The following is a 20,018-nucleotide window of genomic DNA, read 5'->3' as shown; positions in this document are numbered from 1 at the left end:
GGTTCAGGTCCTGCTTCTGATACCTTGTCAACACATAGCCATCTTGATTCAATCCAAGTTCCCAAATTCCTTACCCAGCCTGACTTAACAATTTGGTTATAGAGATGATTGAATGACAAAAGGGCAAAAGTGTTAAGAGTAAACATGTACTGAATGATTATTATGTGCAAGCCATTGTTCTAGACGCTTTCCATTTAAAAACTTAATTGTTCCTCACAATACCAAAGCCATGATTTGAAAACCACACACAGCCATCAGAAAGGCTATCAAATTATAATACCTGCAGTGTACTAATACACACTATGTGCTTCTTTACATATTATGTCACATGCTTTACACACATTACACTATTTAATCTTCAATCAGGTATTTAGTTGCAAACAGCAGATGCTAATTGACTGACTCTGCAAAAAGGATGCCATTAGAAAGAGGTCCACATTTTTGGCCATTCCATAGAGATGTTTGGAGGGCTGGAAAACAAGGCTCAAGACAGAGCTATCTAGGGCAATACCTACACCAGCTAAACTGGTCTGATGAGAAAAATCACAGCTTCTACCAAACTAGAGCAGTGCACCACCGTCACCTTCTATGTTAGGAAATGAACTTTCTAGCAGATGCTTGTACCATTAATATTACTACCATTTTTGCCCCCTGAAGTTTTTAACTGTTGTACTGCTGCTCCATTACCAGTTTTTGAGACGATGGAAATATGTTGAAGAACTGACATCATTTGGCTCTACACTTGCAGCAAAGATGTTTAGAAAAATAACTAGCTAGCATTTTCAGCTCCTACCCAGAGGACAGGTTTTATTTCCTACCAATTTATTAAATGTGGAAAGGAGTTCAGAGGAATGACAAATATGCACATATAGTAATTTTACAAGGAAATTTTTGCTGTCCTCACTTTAATGGATCATGGGACTAAGATTCATAGAGGCTATTTTAGATGGGGTTCCTGGAAACAACTTTGAGATGGAAAATTTTGTGTAGAAGGGTGATTAGAGAGTGCTTTCAGGAGATACTTCTCTTAGGAAATAAGAACAGAATTGGGCTGAGGGAAAAGGTAACTTTCAATGCCTCAGTGCAACTGAGGCCTTGGTCAGTTCTATAGGGAACACCATTGCTGGGTTGACAACAGAATTGTTCCAAATTATAGTAAGGGGGCCAAGTATAGTATCTATATTTAAGACAGTTTTGGACCATACGACGCCTTTTGGATGGGGCAAAGCCTCAGATGAGGTCATTCTCTGAAGCTTAAAGGGAATAAGTTACTTTTGCTTTTGTAATGATAATAAAATAATCAATTCAATACTGATTAATTCTTAAAAAATAGTAGAGAAAAGTTGTACACATCTCTCTTCCTACAGTGGAATCTAAATGAAACATATTTAAATGTTTTAAAAACATAAGATTTGAAACTAACGATGGACTATCTAAAATGCTGTTGGGAATGTAGAGAGATGAGTTCTCATTCAGTGCTGCGTAATGGAAAAAGGTGGCGTTGCTTTGCAAAAGTTTGACAGTTCCATACACTTGAAGCCCAGGAATGACCTTCCAGCTCACTCTCGTTCAACAGTTGTAATGATTTCATAATATGTAAATCCCTTTCTACTAAACTATATGGGATTATGTTTAGTTTCATGCACTTGATACCTGACTGATATTAGATGTAATACCTAGAACAAGAGTGGTAATAGTCATTCTTTGCCTAGACTACCTCTTTTAGTTCCGGGTATCATGCTGCTGCTGCTGCTGCTAAATCACTTCAGTCGTGTCCGACTCTGTGTGACCCCATAGACGGCAGCCCACCAGGCTCCCCGGTCCCTGGGATTCTCCTGGCAAGAACACTGGAGTGGGTTGCCATTTCCTTCTCCAATGTGTGAAAGTGAAAAGTGAAAGCGAAGTCACTCAGTCATGTCTGACTCATAGCGACCCCATGGACTGCAGCCTACCGGGCCCCTCCGTCCATGGCATTTTCCAGGCAAGAGTACTGGAGTGGCTTGCCATTGCCTTCTCCTCTGGGTATCATAATACTGAGGAAAATAGATCATTGAATCCATCCAGTTGAAGGTGGTAGGAAACTTGAAATCATGCCAGTTGAGAAAAAGTGGAAGGTACTAGACAAAATTTATGAGGAACATAATGGCTATTTTCAAATACTTCAAGTCTTATGTAGAAAAACTATGTAGTGCACAGAAAAAGCTAGCATAATTTTGGGGACAAAGGAAAGAAAGAAAGTTCTAGCAGTCATTTTGCCTTGCCAGGCATTGAGATTCCCATTTCAGCAGGAGTTAAAGTAGAGGGTTGATAACAACTTGGTGGAAATGTCATGGAAATCCAAGGATTCTGAAGTAAGCAATTGTTAAACCAGATCAACATCTCACAGCCAGTCTGGCCTACATGATGCTGTAAAACAGATGGGTTTAGTTGTGAATATTTATGATTCAAGATTTATACAAGATTTACATTAAAAATCTGATATTTCAGGTTTTCTAGGGGAAATTTTTCAGAAGTTACACTAGGCCTGCATTCTCATTTGGCAGTAGTTGGTGCTGCTAAGAATAGAACTTCCAATAGAACTTACTGATAAAGAACCCGTCTGCCAATGCAAGAGACTTAAGAGATGTGGGTTGGATCCCTGGGTCAGGAAGATCCCCTGGAGGAGGGCATGGCAACCCACTCCAGTATCCTTGACTGGAGAATCCCATGGAGAGAGGAGCCTAGTGAGCTACAGTTCATGAGGTCACAAGGAGCTGGACATGGCTGACCATGCACAGGGAACTAAGATCCCACTTGGCACAGAGTGTGACAAAAAATAAAGCCAACAAGCAAAGAACAGATTACTTCCTTTAGACAGGTCAAGCACCTCCTAGTTCACCACAGTCCCTATATTCCCAATTATTTTGGCTTTAGCTCACATGTTTAACTTTTACTACTTGCCTGGAATCTGAATTTGCACCCTGGATCTCCAGATCTAAGATTCTTTCATTCTTTGATGCCTTGATTCAATATTCAGTTCAAGTGCTAAATCTACTAGGAAGTTTTCCTACTCATTTCAGGTAAATATTCTCACTCTCTTCGCCAAGCTTCTTTGACTCATATGGCATTTACCAAAACTTTCTTGAGTTTTTCTTGCAACTTCCCAATAAGATAGATATATTCTTAAGGTCAGGGTTCTCATATAGAAGCGGTCTCCATAGTTATTTGTTCAACAAATGTCTTTCATTGCCTGTTAATGCTGCCCTTTGACAAGCTGACTAATTTCACTACAGCTCAGAAATAGCTTGCTCTACACAAGGGAAAACTTGCCTGCTTTCACTTTAAAATGCAAAGTTTATTTTTGAAATTGGGTTTTATTTCCCCGTGGAATTCAGGAATCTTGAAACAAGTATGAAAAAATAATTTAAAGTATAGACTATGGAACTTTATAATTGTTAGTCATTTTACTAGGCATCATCAGAATGTACCTTTGTCATGCAAAACCACTTTTCTTTTTCACTGAGAAATTAAAATTTAAGTCTGTATTATTCCACTAAAGTTTACATTTAAATTTATAATTGCAAGTCAATTTTAATGTTGTATGAGGCATTATTTTATCTAATCACAATCATTATTGTGGAGAGAGGTAAATAGTTTGTTACCTTTGATCTAATAAGGACTATTGATAATAATAGTACTAATTTAATTCTTGGTAGTGTTCTTTATATCATGAATATAACACCTACATATTGCATATATAAACTTTGTCCAGAATACATTCTACATAAAACTATTTCTTGAAATGCCCCCTAAGAAAGGTCACAGAATATATCTTCTACCTCATTGACTGTCTTTCTTTTAAATTTTAAGTTTTAATTGAAGTATAATTGCTTTAAAATGTTGCGTTAGATTCTGTTATACAACAAAGTGAATCAGCTATGTGTATACATACATCCCCTCCATCTTAAGCCTCCTTCTCACCTCCCCACCTCATTACTCTAAGTCATCACAGAGCACTGAGGTGAACTCCCTGTGCTTTACAGCAGCTTCCCACTAGCTATCTACTTTACACATGGTAGCGTGTATATGTAGGACTTCCCTGGTTAACCAGTGTCTAAGACTCTGGGCTGCCAATAAGACTCTGTGCGCTCAATTTCAAATCCAAGAAGATGATGATGTTAAAGTGCTGCAGATCTTCATGACCCAGATAACCACAATGGTGTGATCACTCACCTAGAGCCAGACATCCTGGAGTGCAACGTCAAGTGGGCCTTAGGAAGCATCACTATGAACAAAGCTACTGGAGGTGATGCAATTCCAGTTGAGCTATTTAAAATCCTAAAAGATGATGCTGTGAAAGTGCTGCACTTAATATGCCAGCAAATTTGGAAAACTCAAAAGTGGCCACAGGACTGGAAAAGTTGGTTCTCATTCCAATCCCAAAGAAAGGCAATGCCAAAGAATGCCTTAACTACCACACAATTGCACTCATCTCACACGCTAGCAAAGTAATGCTCAAAATTCTCCAAGCCAGGCTTCAACAGTATGTGAACCGAGAACTTCCAGATGTTCATGCTGAATTTAGAAAAGGCAGAGGAACCAGAGATCAAATTGCCAATATCTGGAGGATCATAGAAAAAGCGAGAAAATTTCAGAAAAACATGTACTTCTCTTTCACTGACTATGCTAAAGTCTTTGTGTGGATCACAGAAAACTATGGAAAATTCTTCAAGACGTGGAAATACCAGACCACCTTACTTGCCTCCTAACAAATCTGTATGCAGGTCAAGAATCAACAGTTAGAATTGGACATGGAACAATGGACTGGTTCCAAATTGGGAAAGGAGTATGTCAAGGCTGTATATCATCACCCTGCTTATTTAACTCATATGCAGAGTACATCATGTGAAATGCCAGACTGGGTGAAGCACAAGCTGGAATCAAGATTGCTGGGAGAAATATCAACAACCTAAGATATGCAGATGAGGCCACCCTTATGACAGAAAGTGAAGAGGAACTAAAGAGCCTCTTGATAAAAGTGAAAGAAGAGAGTGAAAAGCTGATTGAAAACTCAACATTCAAAAAACTAAGATCATGGCAGCTGGTCCCATCATTTCATGGCAACTTGGTGGGGAAATAATGGAAACAGTGACAGACTTTCCTTTCTTGGGCTCCAAAATCACTGCAGATGGTGATTGCAGCCATGAAATTAAAAGATGCTTGCTCCTTGGAAGAAAAGTTATGACAAACCTAGGCAGAGTATTACAAAGCAGAGATATTACTTTACTGACAAAGGTCCATCTAGTCAGAGCTATGATTTTTCTAGTAGTCATGTATGGATGTGAGAGTGCCGAAGAATTGATGATTTTGAACTGTGGTGTTGAAAAAGACTCTTGAGAATCCCTTGGACAGCAAGGAGATCCAACAAGTCCATCCTAAATGAAATCAGTCCTGAATATTCATTAAAAGTACTGATGCTGAAGCTGAAACTTCAGTACTTTGGCCACCTGATGGGAAGAGTTGAGTCATTTGAAAAGACCCTGATGTTGGGAAAGATTGAAGGAGGGAGGAGAAGGGGACAAGAGAGGATGAGATGGTGGGAAGGCATCACCAACTCAATGGACATGAGTTTGAGCTAGCTCCAGGAGTTGGTGATGGACCAGGAGGCCTGGTTTGTTGCTGTTCAGAGATGGACAAGACAGAGCGACTGAACTGAACTGACACATGCATGTCAATTCTACTTTTCTCCCCACTCCTCATGAAAACTTTAAAAAAGTTCTGAAACAGCTTCTCCTTCAATAAAGACTCTATCATTATTCTGAAAACTACTTACCACCTGCACTTCCTTTTAATTATGCAGTTAAACAAGTCTAGTTCCTAATTATATTTATACTTGAGATCCCAGGAAGTTGTAAGATAACTTGTCTCTGCCACATAAACTTTGGCCCATGCAAGGAGCCCCTCAGTAATAGTCTGAGGTTGGTGTAGTACAGGCTTTCAGAACAGCTCTTATGATGGTAGTTGCCATGCCTTATGAACAATGTATAAGTGAAGAACAGAATTCTCTCCTTGAGGATGGAGTAAGGCACTAGTATTATTGCCATTAGTACAGAGGCAGCAAATGGATTATCTAAAAGACAAAACCCTCAAGGAAATAAAGTGCAAAAAATGGCAGAGAAATTAAAAATTCTTCTGGCGGCTCAGACGGTAAAGTGTCTGCCTGCAATGCGGGAGATCAGGGTTTGATCCCTGGGTTGGGAAGATCCCCTGGAGAAGGAAATGGCAACCCACTCCAGTACTCTTGCCTGGAAAATTCCATGGACTGAGGAGCCTGGTAGTCTACAGTCCATGGGATTGCGAAGAGTCGGACACGACTGAGCAATTTCACTTCACTTCACCTAGAGAATGTCAACAGGATATTTCATCATAAAATTAGAGTAAGACTTCATAAGAAGGAAAACACTAGAGAAATACTGGAAAATTTAACACACATACACATCACCCCACCCCAGACTCATTTATACAAAACAACCCAAACAAAGGATGTAAAAAGAATAGACCTGGCTAGAAATTGGAAAATAATACTGAGGAATTCTCTTCAAAAGTAGCACAAGTAGATAGCTTTTAGTTATATGAGGGAAAATTTTAAGGATGATTTCTGGATTGACTGAAGGAGGAGTTCTGTAAATTTACTCACCAAAAAGCAATGATAAAATGGAATAGATACATATAATCAATTAAGGACTCTGAATGTCCTTAAAGACTGACTGTCCTCTGAATCAGTCATACAACAAATTGAAAGAATTTTAAAGAAAAAATAGTAAACCTTGGTAAGAACAATGAGAATCTGCGCCGTTTTAACTAAGGAGGCCTTCATCCTCAATTTTCCTGCTTCCAGCTCCATGGTGCAGTAGTTGTAACCAGGGAAGAGCAAACCATGAGCACAGCAGCTTCACTGCTCTGCAGGGTTGACTTGGAAAAAGACCCACATTCAGGGACATTATTAAAAACAATAGTTTTATCTTAGGTGGCAATCAAGGCCATCTAATATTACAGCTAACCTGAGACTCTTGTACTTTGAGACAAGCAACAGACTGAAGACCAGTCAAAAATTAAACAGCAATATTTGAGCTCTGATAAGCTCCCACATATCCCTGATGGTCGGGGAGCTGAAAATACGCACAAGGCTGCATGTATGCACAGGAGGGACTGAAGAGGTCTCCAGATACTTATGTATCCCTGGCTGAATGTGATGGCTCAAGCATAGAAAGAAAAACAAATAAATAAATAGAAGAATCTTGAAAACTGTTTGAATTCTGAATGTATTCAACCCAAACACAGATCTACTAGTGAAGAGGAGAAGGTTTACTAGTTCAAAGTGTTTAAGCACACAATCTGACCAGTCATTGTGGACCACTCAGCTAGGCTAGCCCTACAGTGACCACTTGAATGTCAGACTTAAAATCATAACAAAAGAGTTACAAAACTGATTGAGGCTTCAGAGGCCATACACAGTGCGGGAGAGAGAATCTAGAGACTTAGTTCAGCTAAGTCACCAAAGGAATAAATAGCAGGTGATAAAAACCCACAGTTGCTATGATATTTTTCAAAGGTCCAGTTTTCACCAAGGTGTGAAAAAAATCTCATGAATGAGTGTCCAGCATAAAAGCAGAAAACAGAAATTATCTGATTTTTCCCTGATGTTCAACTTAGCAAAGACTTCAAAGTAGTATAATAAATATGCTCAAAGAATTAAATAAAAGCATTCTTACTTAGCAGCAGCAGCAGCAAGTATTAAACAAAAGTATTATTACAAATAAGAAATATCAACTAAGATATATTGTTTTTAAAAGGGGCAAATAGAAATTCTGGTATTAAAAAGTAAAATAACAAAAATGACAAATTTCCTATGCTGCTTTTTACAGTAGATTTCAGATGATAGAAGAAAGAATCAGTGGACTTGAAGACGGGTCAGTCAAGATCATGTAACTTAAGAATACAGAAAACAGTGATTGAAGAAAAATGAAGTGAAATATGGGGCAGAATTATGCATCCCAACAAACACATAGTGACAATCACAGAAGAAGATGACAGAGGGAAATAGAAAAAAACATTCAATGAAATGATGGCTGAAGACTTCTGAAATTTGATGAAAACACTGATCAACACATTCACAAAATTCAATGAGCTCCAAGCAGGATAAACACAAAAATATATAGAAAACCTGAGTATTTTCACTCAACATAGCTCAATAGAATATTCAACAACAGTAGGATGCAAATGCTTTTGAAACATATACAGAACAATTTCCAGGTTAGACCACATGCTCGGCAATAAAAATTCTCAATAAATTTAAAAGAATTGCAAGCATACAAAGTATATTTTCTGACCACAGTGGGATTAAATTAAAAATCAATACCAGAAGAAAATCTGTGAAATCCAAAATATTTGAAAATTAAGCAGCATACTCTCAAAGATCAGTTCAGTTCAGTCACTAAGTCGTGTCTGACTCCTTGCGACCCCATGGACTGCAGCATGCCAGGCTTCCCTGTCCATCACCAACTAACGGAGTTTACTCAAACTTACGTCCCTTGAGCCGGTGACACTATACAACCATCTCATCTTCTGTCGTCCCCTTTTCCTCCTGCCTTCAATGTTTCCCAGTATCAGAGTCTTTTCCAGTAAGTCAGTTCTTCTCATCAGGTGGCCAAAGTATTGGAGTTTCAGCTTCAGCATCAGTCCTCTGATGAATATTTAGGATTGATTTCCTTAAGGATTGACTGGTTTGATCTCCTTGCAGTCCAAGAGACTCTCTCAAGAGTCTTCTCCAACACCAAGTTCAAAAGCATCAATCACAAGAGAATAAGAAAATATTTTAAATTGACTGAAAAAGAAGACACACATATTAATTTACGGGATGCAGCTAATACAGTAACTAGAAGGAAATTTACAGCTCTAAAGGCATTTATTAGAAAAGAAGAAAGATCCTGAAACAATAACCCAAGCTTCTGCCTTGAGAAAGCAGAAAAAGAAGAGCAAATAAAATCCAAATCAAGCAAAAGGAAGGAAACAACTTTGATCTGAGTAGAGATCAATGAAATACAAAATAGAAAAACAATGGAGAAATCAACTAAACTAAAAGTTGATTTTCTGGAACTATTTTTCAAATGAACAAATATTAGCAAGATTGACCAAGAAAAAAAGAAGACACAAATTTCCAAAATCAGAAATGAAACTGGGGACATAATTACTGATAAAAATTAAAATTAAATTGAATATTACAGACAACTAATATCAATGAATTTGACAACTTAGATGAATTTTCTAGAAAGATACAGAAAAGTTTGAAGCCAAAATGGTGTTTCACTGATGAATTATATCAAACACTTAAAGAATAAATCTTATCAGTGCTTCACAAATTCTTCCAGAAAATAGAAAAGGAAAACTTTCCTATTAATTCTCTGGGGCCATTGATAACAAAGCCAACTCTACAGATCAATGTCACATGTAAAAACTGACACAAAAATATTCAAAAAAATATTTGCAAATGGAATCCAGAAACATATGGTGAAGTAGGATTTATCTCGGGAGCACAAAGTTGGTACACCACTTATTGCCAAGTAAAAATGTTACCATAGTTTTAGCAGCAGTTTATTTTAATTATCCCAGTGTGATTTGTTATCTCACAGGTTTTGTGGGTCAGGAGCCAAAGCACAGTTTATTTGGGCCCCAGGGTTAGCATCCCACAAGGCTGCAATCAGTAAATATCCGGAGCTGCACAAGGCTCAGCGAAAAATAGATCTTCCTACAAGCTATAGGACCTCAGTTACTTCCTGGTAGTTGACTGGAGACCGCTCCCAGCTTCTGGAAGTTACTTCCATTTCCTTACTACCTGAAATTCCTCAGTATAGCCCCTTGCTTCTTCAAAGCCTGCAAGGTACAAAGAGACTCAAGGTATTACAATCTTATGTAATCGTGTAATTTCATGTACTCTGTGGACATGAGTTTGAGTGAACTCTGGGAGTTGGTGATGGACAGGGAGGCCTGGCCTGCTGTGATTCATGGGGTCGCGGAGAGTTGGACACAACTGAGTGACTGAACTGGACTGAGTGAACTGAATTTCATATATTCAGTCATATTTACTGTATTCTATTTATCACAAGCAAGCCACAAGTTTTGATCATACTCAAGGGGATGGTGGTTAGTATCAGGATATAGAGACCATGAGGGCCACATTATGTCCACCATAGTCGGTTTAACACCTGAAAAATCAATTAATGTAATACTCCATGCTAATAGATTAATATACCCAGATCAATTGTATTTCTATATCCTTTAATGAACAATCCAAAATTGAAATTAAGCAGACAATTCTATTCATTATAATGTCAAAGAGAAAAATATACTTAAAAATAAATTTAACAAATATAAGTACAAGGTATGTATGCTGCAAACGATAAAATATTGCTGATGGAAATTAAAGATCCAAATAAACAAAGAGGCATTCCATTTTTATGGACTGGAGAACTCAATATTATTAAGATGGCAATTTTTCTCAAATTGATTTTTAGATTCTGAGTAACAAACTTGAAAAGCAGTACCTGAAATAAATTAGTTCCTTTGTTTATCTCATTTAATGAGAACTCCAGAAATGAGCAGCCCAGGGTCGATGGCAGCTCCACAGTGTCATTAGGGGACAGCCTCTTTCTGCCTTTGCTTAAAAAACAAAACAAGCAAACAACAACAAAAAAACCAGTTTAGAGTCTGATACAGTTCCATGAACACGAGATAGTTGTTTTTTATCCATCATCATACTTGAAATCCATAAAGGAAGAAGGGGTGAGAAAAAGGCAAATCTGTGAGCCATCTAAGTTAGCCTACTCTTTAAGTAGCTTCCCCAGAATTCCTGTCCAGTGACTATCACTTACTTCCCACTGACCCAAACTGGGTTACTTGGCTATTCCAGCAGCAAGGAAAGCCAGGAACACAGTTCCTAGACAGGCATGTTGCCTCCCAGAGTGTAAGTACATTCTGTCATTCTAAAAAGGGGAAGATAATTATTAGGTGGGCAAATAATGTCTGGTACAACACGTGTTCAATTCAGACTGAGCCATATATTGAACCTTATTGAACCAGGGACATCAGCTAAAGCGAGTCACACCACAGATATTGAAAGCCAAAGTAGTTCTTTTTAGAACAAAATTAATCTATTGTCATTTCATTAATGGAACATGGAAATTACTGTTCTTTTCTGTTGTTTAAATGAAATAATTGGCTCCATTACAGGTTTAGAAGGTGGGTCTTTGGAATGTTTTGAATCGACAAATTTTAAATTAATTCTGCTTTAGTAACATTTCACAAAAATGAATATAAATCAGAACAAAACTGTAGGATATAGCAGGTTTCAAAGTTTCTTTACAGAAATAGCAATGCACCAGTAACCACAGAGCAATAAAGAAAAATTAGAGAGGTATATTATAAGGGAAGAAATAATGGAAACCATTAGAGACTCAAAGAGTGGAAATGTACCAAGACAAGATGGATGACTCTAAAATTTTTATCACAGTTTCCAAAAAATATTACAATAATCTACTAGGTACTGAAGCCATTTAGTGAAATTATTTTTATAGACCAATTATGCCCCCAAAGAAATGACATGGTCATTTCCCTCTTACTGGATATAAAGAAAGTTGTAGAACATAGACACATCCTGCTGGTGAAAACTTCGAATGGTGATTGTAAAATGTTCTTCAGAATGAAATATGAGCTTGACTGAGACTCAATCAATTGAGGTTATACACAGTGAAACAAACTTTATTGACATTGTAGCTGTAGGAAGCACTGCGGTCACTGTGACACCAGGCATTCTCTGTGCTGAATTTCAGCAAAAACGGTTGACAGACTGGTGAATTTCTTCTTCCAGATTCTCATGGTTAAGTTTAGGGGCAGACTAACAGTGCTGCCAAGATTATGGAGATACAACTGGGCAAATTCATGAGATATAATAAAAAGCCCTCCTGGTAAAGGAAAGAATGGAGGCCAGATGGATTTCTGGGCATGATTGCCTGTTTCTGTATTTATAGTAAAATAACCCAAACAAAGCCCTAATCAGTGGCTCCAATCTGGGGATGAAGAGTGTTGGTGACCCTAGAGGGCTGCCCAGGAAAGAGCAGCTGCCAAGTTCTCTCCCTGCCAAGACCCTCTGTCTTCCTGCCCTTCCATCAGGCCAGACCATTCTCCTACTCTGTCCGCATGCCTGGAGTTTGGCCCCTCCACATGAGCCTAAGGGACTTAGACGATTAGAAATGTGACCCAAAATGACATGTGTTGATATGTTGCTTCTGAGAGGAAATATTTAATGACAGTACATGGGAAATAGATGGGGAAACAGTGGAAACAGTGTCAGACTTGATTTTTGGGGGCTCCAAAATCACTGTGGATGCTGATTGCAGCCATGAAATTAAAAGACGCTTACTCCTTGGAAGGAAAGTTATGACCAACCTAGACAGCATATCAAAAAGCAGAGACATTACTTTGCCAACCAAGGTCTGTCTTGTCAAGGCTATGGTTTTTCCAGTGGTCATGTATAGATGTGAGAGTTGGACTGTGAAGAAAGCTGATCGCCAAAGAATTGATGCTTTTAAACTGTGGTGTTGGAGAAGACTCTTGAGAGTCCCTTGGACTGCAAGGAGATCCAACCAGTCCATTCTAAAGGAGATCAATCCTGGGTGTTCATTGGAAGGACTGATGCTGAAGCTGAAACTCCAATACTTTGGCCACCTCATGACTCCCTGGAAAAGACTCTGATGCTGGGAAGGATTGGGGGCGGGAGGAGAAGGAGATGACAGAGAATGAGATGGCTGGATGGCATCACCGACTCGATGGACATGAGTTTGAGTGAACTCCAGGAGTTGGTGATGGACAGGAAGGCCTGGCGTGCTGTGATTCATGGGTTCACAAAGAGTCGGACATGACTGAGCGACTGAACTGAACTGAACTGAACTGATGAAGCCAACACTATTCTCTTGCTGAGTTGATATTGGAGTTTAGAGATGGTGTCTCTCTAAGACTCTCCACAAATAGCACCATGAGCCAGGTTCCCCTGTGAACAAAGAGGGAGCTTGTTTGTTACTGTAGCATAACCTCCTAGCCTATCTTGTCTGATACACTTCATAGCAAATTAAATTGTTTATTTACAGTGTAGTTCATAATTCATAACCTCTTTATGGATTTTTTTGCTCTTGAAATGTAACTTCTATGTGGATAGGGACCTTATCTCTCTTATTCACTGATATTTCCATAGAATCTGAGATATTATCTGGAAAACAGTGAAAGGTCAGTAAATATTTGTTCAATTAATAAATGTAGTCTTTAAATAAGAAATAAGGATCCCTTTAGCCGAGGAACTAACATTTAATTTTTTTTCCCTGGATGCATCCCTGGGTCAACATTTCTAACAAATTCAGCTGCACGACCTTGGGGAAATTACTTCACCTTTTGTATTTGATGTCTAAGCTCACCTATTAAGGTGGAACTACTCTTATAAATATCTCACAAGGTTGTTATGAGTATTAAATGTGTCATGAAATAAAACAATGAAGCCTACTGTATATTTCCTACTTAAAATGATACAAAATAGACATTCAGGGCAATGTACCATGTGCCAGAATGACTAAGTCTAGTTTCTATCTTATCATTGAATATAGTTAGGTTATTATGATCTGGCTAATGAGATGTAAGTTGAAATATTGAGTGGGATGTTTGGAAGGATGCTTTCAAAGGGAAGATACAAACTCTCTTTCCTTTCTTCTTGTCAACTTAAAAAAGACACATGGCATCAGAGTCACAAGTTAAGTTTTATCTGGGGCAAAATGTGGACCATCACCCAGGAGACAGCATTTCACATCGCTCTGAGATACTGCTCCAAAGAGTTAGGGAGGGAAGGTCAATGTATGTGATTTTGGTGAGAGAGGAGTTCATGCAACTAAGCGTTTATCTTTACAAAGTTTTCTGCTAATAGTGAAAAGTTGATGTCACCATGCAGTGATTTAGCACCACCTGCGGAGCCTAGACCTTTCTTACTGTGTTGTTGAATTAGTTAATTCTATAAATTTTGACTGAGAAATTATTAAACACTAGGCTCTCACTGAGCACTAGGGATCAAAACTGAAGCTGTTTCCTCATTCTTACGGATGTTAGAACCTAAAGACAAAAGCATGAATAACTGGTTGATAGTTGTGTAATGTAACTAATGTGACCAATGAACTATAATAGCTGCTGTGATAATACGTAGAAAGAAAGTATTTGCCCTAAAGGGTTAAAGACTGGAGTGTATTGTAAAGGAGTGTATTGTAAAGGATATTATAAAGAAGGTGGCATTTTTACACACTCAGTCAAGGGTTGAGGAATGTCAAGGACACAGAGTGAAGAGAGAAGACAGTATTCGGGGGTGTGAGAAGTTCAGTGGAGCTGGAGCATGACATGGACGTTCTCAAGAGACGAGACCAGAGAGGTGAGCAAGCATTAGCAAGGACAAGCAAGTGTAATCATTTCAGATTTTCTTCTGATGAACCCACTGAAATATTATACAGAGGGAACGGGAAGAAGTGATTTGATCAAATTTTCACTCTAGAAAGATCATTTTAATTGCAATGTAGAGGAAATACTAGAGGCAGATAAGGTTAGGGGCAGGGAGATCAGTTTGGAAATAACCGCAAAAATCTAAGTCACGGAGGAAGAGAGTGGGCCTGAAGGAAAGAATTCGAAGTAGGTGATGACAGTGTTGCTAGAGCTGCCCCAGGTCTTTGCTCAGAATCCATCAACCCCATCTTTAGCAGGAGTGTCCTTGCTCAAAACCTGCCAACTCCCACTTTTAGCAGGGATTAGCCTAGAAAATCCCATGGATGGAGGAGCCTGGTAGGCTGCAGTCCATGGGGTCGCTAGGGGTCGGACACGACTGAGCGACTTCACTTTCAATTTTCACTTGCATACATTGGAGAAGGAAATGGCAACCCACTCCAGTGTTCTTGCCTGGAGAATCCCAGGGAAGGGGGAGCCTGGTGGGCTTCCGTCTATGGGGTCACACAGAGTCGGACACGACTGAAGTGACTTAGCAGCAGCAGCAGCAGCAGCATAAATCTTAGGGCTTCCCTAGTGGCTCAGATGGTAAACAATCTGCCTGCAATGCAGGAGAACTGGGTTCAGTCCCTGGGTCAGGAAGATTACCTGGAGAAGGAAATGGCAACCCACTCCAGTATTCTGGCCTGGGAATTCCATGGACAGAGGAGCCTGTCAGGCTACAGTCCATGGGGTCACTAAGATCTGGACACGACTGGAGTGACTAACACACTTCACTTTTTCAGCATAAATCTTTAAGTTAAAGAGTCCAGAGATAAGAAAGGAAGCTATAAACAAAAAATTCAAATGGAGCCAGTTAGGACCAAGATGACAATCACTCTGACCTCCAACAGACCCTGAGTTATACACTGATTTTTACTATCTGCAGTCAGGGCTCAGCCATGTCTGACTCTTATCAACTCCATGGAGTGTAGCCTACTAGGATCCTCTGCCCATGGGGTTTTCTGGGCAAGATTACTGGAGTGAGTTGCCATTTCCTCCTCCAGGGGAATCTTCCTGACCCAGGAATCTAGCCTGCATCTCCTGCATTGCAGATAGATTCTTTACCACTGAACCACCGGGGAAGCCCATCAGCATATTAAATGACACACCTTCCAGCAGCCTAGACCAGGCACTGAGAATCAAAAAAGGACAGAAAGCTGTGTCGCTGATCATGCTCATAGCGCCAACTGTCTCACTGTGTCTCACGGTGTACACTGTTTGCTGAACCCATGGTAGACAAATCGCAAGCTAAGAGGCTGGAAGAAAATGTGAGGAGCCATAGAAACTGCAGATGAGTTTATTCTCTCCTGGCTTGTGCAGCAGCCATAACACAACATAACTACGCACAACCCTTTTGGGCTTTTCCAGGTGGCACTTACATGGATGTACTGTACAAAGTAGCCCGTGCCCAAGTGACTACCTCATGATGCACTCGTGCAGTGCTGTAAATGGTCTCAGCTGTTACATAGTCATTATTTAGAAAATGTGTGAGAGAGCCTGAACACGCCATCTCGGCTAATTTGCTCTCCCCACACTCCACCCCTGCAGGGTCTCTCACCTCACATTCTGTGTGCAGGCCATCGTCTGCGATATTCCCTTGGTGAGTAACACCGACCCTTGGATTTACATCTTGCAACAGCAGTAGCTACAACAACAGTCACATCCCCGGCACAGAGCAAAACCCAACACCTGGAACTCATGTGGTCCTCGCCTTCATGGGGCTAGAAGGGCCACCCACTGCATGTGGAGTGCCTTCATCTGCCTTGACCAAGTCCACTCTCTATCCTTGTGAGATTGCAGGAAAGCCTCCACAGAGGCAACTCCATTCCTGCGCGGTTTTATTCAGGACCCGCAAAAGCCCCCAGAGGTGCCAAGTCCACCCCATCTAGGAGGGGATTTTTGCAGCCTTCACAGTCCACCCACATGGTCACACATTTCTAAATCTGAGGTCACAGCCTTTCCAGGACACTGTCCCAAACCTACACCATAGGACACAGCCTACATCCTTGGCTGCCATAGCCATCAGAGCACGCACTAGGGCTGGGAAACGGCTCCGGCTTCCCTAAACAAGGGTGCATTCAGCACCAGTGTCAGCCAGGGCCGTTCCTCTCTGTATATCAGCAAGTGACCAGTGAAGTGCAGGGTCCACGTGGGCCTCCTGTCCCTGTTTGGGCTCTTCAGGAGAACACTTTGGCCTGAGCCCCATTCAAGCAGAAAAGGGCATCACCTAAAGGAGTATCCTTGGGCACCATGCAATCTTCTCACTGAATCACCCATACCTCTTGCTCTGGGTGCATCCCAAGCTTGGTAAACTGCTGCTCTGGTCTCAGTTGCCTCCACAGCTCTAGGAGCAGAGCATTGGGCTGTCTATCAGTTTTATTTCTGCCTACTCCTGCTGCCAGCAAACCAGCCCACAATTGCATTCTCATCACCCAGGTGCGGCCTTTACCAGCTCAGGCGCCCTTCAGGGTCTTCACCCTTCTAATCCCCTTTGCCTGTCCCTCTGTTTCTCCCAAGCTAGCCACCATCGAGGTCACCTCAAAGATGGGTGCCCCACATAGGGTGCAAGAATAGAAGTCTGGGATCAGAAAGTGGTAGACGGGGCATTGTTCAAACTGGCATCTCAAATGCTGCCAGTAAAACGCTCATCATCTGGGCCTCAGGTATTTGGGTTAAACATCGACGGCTTCATAACCAGTTCCTCACCATGTGGGTCAACTCGGCATAGGCATACCATTTACTCACAGTATCCAGGAACGCCCCCGCCTTTTCCCACACGGTGCAGATGGCAGAGTTAATCCATTCCATGAGGGTGTGTGCTTTGTTGGGCGCCCCCTGCAGGAGGCACCTAGCATTCTACACTTTGTCTCAATGACAAAGGGCTTCCCTGGTGGCTCAGACAATAAAGAGTCTGCCTGTAATGCAGGAGACCTGGGTTCAATCCCTGGGTTGGGAAGATACCCTGGAGAAGGAAATGGCAACCTACTCCAGTATTCTTGCCTGGAAAATTCCATGGATGAAGGAGGCTGGTAGGCTACAGTCTATGGGATGGCAGAGTCGGACACGACTGAGCAACTTCACTGGTTCACTGGTGTCTCAATGAGGGGTAAGTGGTTATCGATGCCAGCCATTCCACCTCACCCCCAGCACACAGGATACTGTCCTGTGTACCAACGTTGCAAGAGGCATGCTGCCAAGCGTTTGCCTTGCTTTTGCTGAAATTGCCTACACAAGTGGATCAACTCTGCTTGAGTATATGGTCGATATGTCATGAACTCAATCACATTGGGGGCCCCTTGAAGATGTCCCCCACTGGGCCATAGGCTGCTCATGCTTCACTTTCCACTTCACAACAGGCCTCTCTGCCAAGCAGGGACCCGCAGTCTCATAACGTTCACCATCATCATATTTGGTCTCATAATGTTCATCATCACCATCACTTACCACCTCACCGTCTGAGATGCTGGGTTCTCCAGGGCCACGGAGTTCTTGCCCTAACACCAATATACACTGCTCTAGTTCTTCTAAGCAAAATTCCATGGATGAAGGAGCCTGGTAGGCTGCAGTCCATGGGGTTGCTAAGAGTCAGACATGACTGAGCAACTTCACTTTCACTTTTCACTTTCATGCATTGGAGAAGGAAATGGCAACCCACTCCAGTGTTCTTGCCTGGAGAATCCCAGGGACAGGGGAGCCTGGTGGGCTGCTGTCTATGGGGTCGCACAGAGTTGGACATGACTGAATTGACTTAGCAGCAGCAGCAGCAGCTGCACACTGTGCCCTGGTGCATCGTGTAGGGCACTATCCATATTCACTTTCAGGGCAATCAGGAAAACGCACCCCATGGTGCTGGTGACAGACCGTGCCGCCTTGTTTGGCAAATGGGAACTCACCACCTGTAATACCTTTTCAGTGCCGAGGACATGTCCACCGCCTCCCAGTCTTCCACTGGAGCCCACGCCAAGAGGGTCACGGCCTCATGGTACCACATGCTATGTGGTGGCCACTGGCTCCCTCCATCCAGCAGAGTTTATGGCTCCCCTACCTGCTGGGTATCCTAATGACTCTGCCAATTGTATCGCCAATCCTGTTCATGATGCCAGGTGTCTCCCTGTGTCTCACTGTGCGCACTGCTTGCTGAACGCAGTGTAGGCAAGGCATGAGCTAAGAGGCTGGGAGAAAACTTGATCAGTCACAGGAACTGCAATCGCATTTATTCTCTCCTGACGGGCCCAGCAGGCACAATATAACACAACATAACCACACACAACCCTTCCGGGCTTTTCCAGGTGAAGCTTACACAGGTGTACCGCACAGAGTGGCCCCTGGCCAACTGAGTGCCTCGTGAAGCACGTGCTTGCAGTGCTATGAGTGACCTCAGCTGTTGCATGGCCATTAATTACAAAACGTAGGGAGGGAGCCTGGACATGCCATCTTGACTAGTTTACTCTCTTCACAATCTGCCTTCTCTGGCAGATTAATGTGCACGCCTCCCCATCACTAACCCCATTCTTCTTCCCTTTGTCTTTAGTCTTGAAAATAAAGTCCCTCTTGCAAGGTGAGTGAGAAGTTTATTTATAAACTTAGTTACAGCTTCTCCACTCTTTGGCCACTGAATAAAACTGGTGCTGTGTCAGTTTCAGCTTTATTGTTCAGCTGCTCAAATGGAAAGGAAAAAGAACTCTTCCCCACTAAGGCAGAGAGCCTTAGGTGGGTTAGGCTGCGAGAGCAGGGTCCATATGGCCTAATTCAGTTAACAAGAGGAGGGAAAGCATTAAGTGCTCTGCAGAATGTGGCATATACAGGCCTTGGTGGAAGATTTAGTGTGTGGGAGAGATAGCTAGAATAATAGCTTGATTACTTGCTAGGAATAAATGGTGCTATTTACCAAGATGGAGAATGAAAGAAAAGTTCAAATTTATGCGGTTGGTATAGGATATTAAACTGAGTCTCTTGCCTCAAAAGAATTGCAGCAAAAAATCTATTATCATATCTTCCTTCCCTCTTTCCTTATTTATTGCTCGTGTATTAATTTAGTGATCTAAAATGGAAAACTCAAGCCCAGTCCAAGGATAGGTTAATACCCTCTGCAGGGAACAATGATAAACACATTTAAAAACTGTTGTTTACAAGTCAAACTAGGCAATTGTCAGCGGAAGAGATTATGAGCTTATTTTAGGCCACTAGTGTCTATTACTCCGGAGAAGGCAATGGCAAGCCACTCCAGTACTCTTGCCTGGAAAATCCCATGGATGGAGGAGCCTGGTGGGCTGCAGTCCATGGGGTCGCTAGGGGTCGGACACGACTGAGCGACTTCACTTTCACTTTTCACTTTCACACATTGGAGAAGGAAATGGCAACCCACTCCAGTGTTCTTGCCTGGAGAATCCCAGGGACAGGGGAGCCTGGTGGACTTCCAT

This window comes from Moschus berezovskii, chromosome 14, assembly GCF_049115385.1.
Source record: "Moschus berezovskii isolate FMDL1 chromosome 14, NW_MosBer_1.0, whole genome shotgun sequence".
NCBI classification, from domain to species: Eukaryota; Metazoa; Chordata; class Mammalia; order Artiodactyla; family Moschidae; genus Moschus; species Moschus berezovskii.
The sequence above is the reverse complement of the archived record's forward strand: the minus strand, read 5'-3'. Positions refer to the sequence as shown.